General features: G+C 39.0%; 1 pseudogene; it reads left to right on the forward strand.

The window, feature by feature from the left end:
* Positions 1 to 3,613, forward strand: part of LOC105307122 — a 120,885-nt pseudogene extending 117,272 nt beyond the window's left edge.
* Positions 3,614 to 5,082: the final 1,469 nt, after the last annotated feature.

A 5,082-nucleotide genomic window follows, 5' to 3' on the forward strand; every position in this document is an offset into this window, starting at 1 on the left:
TCCTTCTTCTTTTATGTTATGTACTTCAGTTCTGGAACTTTGGTGTGTTCTTACCAGTAAGAATATGTAAAGCGTAGTTATATATGTATAGAGTAGTCCATTTTCCTTTGCATGTGCCTTAACTCCATTCCCCTTTGCAAATTTGTTCTTTGATTTCTCCCCTTTTCTGGTATCACTGTCTCAAATTGTTCCTATATATTCTGTATATTCATTTCTGTCTTACAATAGCTATCGTCTTCTTATTGTTTAAGCTTATACTACCCTGTTCTTAATAAGGGGTGCACCATTCTGCTTCTGTCTGCCTGCTAAGTCATCTTACTCATACTTATGTTTTTTTGTTTGTTTGTTTGTTTTAGGTGGACTGACCTTTCTGTATTTCCTGTAATGCAGACCTCATAGTGAAGAATTCCCGCAATTTTTGTATGTTTGGAAAGGTCTTTATTCCTCCTTCATATCTAAAGGAGAGCTTTGCTGGTTACATTAATCTTGGCTGGTAATTCCTTTCATTTAATAGTTTGAATATTTGGTTCCACTCCTTTCTTGCTTATAAAATTTGTGCTAAGTCCAAAGGTAGTCTAATGGGATTTCCTTTATAGGTTACTGTCTTCTTTCCCCTGACTGCCTTGAGAATCTTTATTTGTCATTATTATTATTATTATTTTTTTTATAATTTTAATATAATGTGTCTTGTAGAAGCTCTTTTTGGGTTGAGATAAATGCGCTTTCTTTTTGCTTCTTGAATTTAAACGTCCAGCTCATTCCTTATATTTGGAAAATTCTCATCAACTATTTGTCTGAAAATGCTCCCCGATCCCTTCTCCTTTTCTTCTCCTTCTAGAATATCCATTATTCTTGTGTTGCCATTCCTGATGGTGTTGGCTAGTTCTTGTATTTCCCTTTCATTAGTTTTAATTCTTCAGTCTCTCTTCTCTTCCTTCTGAATTATTTCTAGATTTCTGTCTTCCATGTCACTAATTCTTTCTTCCATCTGGTTAGCTCTATTTCCTAAATTTGTTATTTCACTCTTTATTTCTTTTTGTGTATTCTTCGTCTCCAAAAGTTCTATTTGGTTCTTTTTTAGTGTTTCAATGTCCTCACTAAAAAGCTCATTCTGCTTGTCTATTTTTGCTAACATCTTGGATTTGTTTATCTGAATTACTTTGCATCTCATTGAGTTTTTACAGAAGTGCAATCCTGGATTCTCCGTCATTTAAATTTCATATTCCTCTGTCTTTAAGCTTATTTTCTAGAGATTTTTCTCTTTCTTTCTAAGCTGTCTTGCCACTTTGATTTTTCATGGTGTTTGGTGGAATCTCTTCCCCTAGGCATTAATAGGAGTGTATTCTGCTTTTTTATTTTTTTTCAGAAAGAAAATTTATTATATATAGGTCTCTCTTTAGCCTTTGATAAGTAGGTGTTTTTCTTTTGATTTTCAGTAGGTGGTGTCCAAGCCTCTTGGTTCTCTGCTTTAAGGCTAATATTTTTTATACTCTCTGGTAAATTAATTATTCAAGTCACATTTGCTACCCTTGTTCTCAGCCTCTGTCAGTTGTACTGACAGTAGATTTTTATTTCGGTACCAGTTGCTCACAATCCCCTGGGACTCATGGTGCTAGTTCTGGGAGGATATGGAGTGGAGGGAGGGCATGCTCTGGGTTGTTGTGTGGAGGTTGATGCTAGTCTTCCTGTCTCAGTTCCTGCTTCACAACTGCGGCTGCTAAGACACAGCTGTTGCTGCTCTGCATTTATTTCCCATTCCACTTTCTGCCCTGATCTCTGAGCTTCACTGCATGGCACTCACTGATCCCTCAGCAGGGCTGTTCAAGGAACCAGTTGCAATTTCTTCCCTCCACCTCTTTCTGCAGGGAGCTCTGGCTGCATGAGGCAGCTTTTCTGTTCCTCCCAATCCACCCTCCAGACTTGTGTAGTTCTGAACTCTAGAAACTCTTATTCTCAGATCACTCACTCAGATGGGCTTATGTATAGGTTGAGTGTTATTTGTTGAGTTTTAGATGTTCAGCTTATTCTTATTACGAGGGGGGAAATCTGGGGACATCTCTCACTCTACCATGCTTCTGACATCACCCCCCCACCGCCGCCTCTGGTTTTCAATTTTTTGCTCTCTCTCTTTTCCTTCTGGAATCCTATGATGTGAATGTTTTTACGCCTGATGTTGTTCCAGAAATCTCTTAATCTATTCTCATTTTTTTAAATTATTTTCTCTAGTTGCTGTTCAATTGGGTGTCCTTCATTACCCCATTCTCTAAATCACTGGTTCAGTCCTCCTCTTCTTCCAATTTGTTGGTTCCCTCTAATGTACTCTTCATCTCAGATATTGTATTCTTCATTTTTGACTGGTTCCTTTTTATGTTTTTCATCTCAATTTTTATATTTTCTATCTCTTTGTTAAAGTTCTCATTGAGTTCATCTACTCTTCCTCTAAGTTCATTGAATGTCCTTATAACCAGTATTTTGATTTCTGCACCCAGTAGATTGCTTGTATCCATTTTGTTTAGTTTTTATTCTGGAGCTTTATTAGTTCTTTTATGTGAGACATGTTTCTTTGTCTCCCAGTTTTGGCTGCCTTCGTGTGTTTGTTTCTATGTATTAGATGGGGCATCTAAGTCTAAGTCTCTCTACCTTAGTAGAGTAGCTTTATATAATAGGTGTTTTGTGGAGTCCAATGGCACAGTCTTCCCTGGTCACTTGAGCAAAGTGCTCAACTTTTGTCCCTTGTGTGGTTTATATGCGCCCTCCTCTAGTAGTTGAGCCTTGGTTGCTATTTGCACATTGATGGGAAGGACTGACCCTAGAGTTGATTTGTTGTGAGGATTGGCCAGTGAGGGGCTGACTCTACAGAGTAAAACTCACTTTAGCAGGGCTCTGTTCCCTGCCCAGTCTGCCCTTTGGATGTATCTTCCTCAGATGCTTCCCTGGGTGATGTCCTGGCTCTGGTACCCATTGAAGCAGGCCACTGTGTATGCTGGCTTAAGGGCCTCCTGGGAGGTTCCCTACTGCAGGCTAAGTTCACTGGCAGCCTGTGCACTTTCACAGGCCACCTGGTAAGAGTCACCAAGCAATTCACAGATGACCACCACCCATGCTGGGCTTATAGGTGCATTGAGAGGCCAAGCCAGGAACTAAGGCTGGCTGCTGTTAGTTCTGGCCTGGGGGCTGCTCAGCAAGATGTACAGGGCACACCAAAGTCAGATGCTGCTTTTTTGGGTTTTGCACACCTTTGAGTGATTTTAGGAAAGTTCACATCATGAGCCAAGACAATTCATTTGTATAGAGTAAACTACTGGACGCAACTCGGTTGCGCCTGCAAGTGGGGAAAGACACAGTCTCAGGGAATCGCCTGGGTAGAGTGACCTTTGTGAACCAGGTTGATGGAGACCCAGATATGGTGGCTACCTGCGTCTGCATGCTGGGAGAGGAGAGGGCTCAACAAAGGAACAATGGGTACTGCCGGTACTTCTGTCTAGCAGAAAGCCACCCTTCCAGCCCTTGCCCTGAAGCCCGACAACTCAGTTTATCCCCATATGTCTCTGGCGCTCTTCTAGCAGCTGCTCGAGCACTGAAGCTCAGCGTAAATGGGTCCATCACTGAGTAAGTCCAGGAGTGAGCCCTTTAAAGGAACATCTGTAACTCCTACAGCCCTCCAATTCACTCAGCTACAATCTTTACTAATTTTCACAGCCATAGGTTGTGGTGACTTTTTTCCCTAGCACTGAAACCCTGGGCTGGGGACCACAGTGTGGAGCCTGTACTCTCCATTCCTCTGGGGTATCTGCAGCCAAGATACCCCTCCTGATTCTCGACTGCCACAGGTGATTGTGGGCCTTGGCCATTTTGTGTCTCCGCCCCTCTTACCAGTCTCACAGTGGCCTCTTATGTATGTCTCCAGTTGTAGGACTTCTGTTTAGCCAGACCTCAGGCGACTCCCAGTGATCGTTGTTCTGCAATTCCATTATAATTTTGATTTGGTTGTATGAGGAGGTGAGCACAACAGTTGCCTTCTTTGCTATCTTGACCTGAGGATCCAGTTTTTCTTCTCTTGTTGACTATTAGCTTCATTTTATTATGGTCAGAGAAGATATTTTATATGATTTGAACCTTTTAATATTTATTGAGATTTGTTTTGGGGTCTAAGATATCATCTATACTGGAAAACATTCTATGTGTACTTGGGAAGAATTGTATGGAGTGTTTTATATATGTCTATTAGGTATAATTGTTTTATAGTGTTGTTCAAGTCTTGTCTACTTATTGATCTGTCCAAGTGTACTGTTCATTATTGAAAGTGAGATTTGAGGTCTCTAACTATTATTCTAGGACAATTATTATCTTTCCTTTAAATTCTGCTAATTTTTTTTTCATATATTTTGAGACTCTTGTTTCTTGCATATATGTTTTTTTTAATTTTTATCTTCTAGATAATTGACTTTTTTTCAATGGTAATCATTTTTGACTTAAAGCTTATTTTGACTGATATTAGTTTGGTCACCCTAGATTTCTTTTAGTCACTACTTAGTAGAATTCTCTTTTGCTATACTTTTACTTTCAACCACTTGTGATTTGGGATCTAAACCGAGTCAACTATAGGCAGCATATAGTTAGGTCATGTGCTTTTACCCATTCTGCTCATCTGTCTTCTTTGGAGAAATTAATCCATTTACATTTAAATTAATTAATGATAAAGGACTCACTTCTGCTATTTTACTACTTGTTTTTTTCTATGTCTTATACCTTTTTTGTACTTCATTTCTTCCATTGTCAACTCTCTTTGTGTTTTGTTTTTCTGTATTATACTAATTTGATTTCCTTTTTACTTACCTTCTATAAATTTTAAAGATATTTTTAAAAATCTATCTATCTATTTATTCATTCATTTATTTATTTCTTTATTTTAATTGGAGAAATGATATAAAAAAATGCCCCCCCTCTATCTTCCCTCTCCTCCACCCCCTTACCCTCTGGTAACCACTAGGTCATTGTCTATGTCCATGCATATCTGTTTGTTTGTCCTGTGTATTTGTTGTAAAGGTATTTTATTGGTGAATAAATGGGAATTACCATTAG

The sequence above is a fragment of the Pteropus vampyrus genome, unplaced genomic scaffold, assembly GCF_000151845.1.
Source record: "Pteropus vampyrus isolate Shadow unplaced genomic scaffold, Pvam_2.0 Scaffold477, whole genome shotgun sequence".
Classification (NCBI taxonomy): domain Eukaryota; kingdom Metazoa; phylum Chordata; class Mammalia; order Chiroptera; family Pteropodidae; genus Pteropus; species Pteropus vampyrus.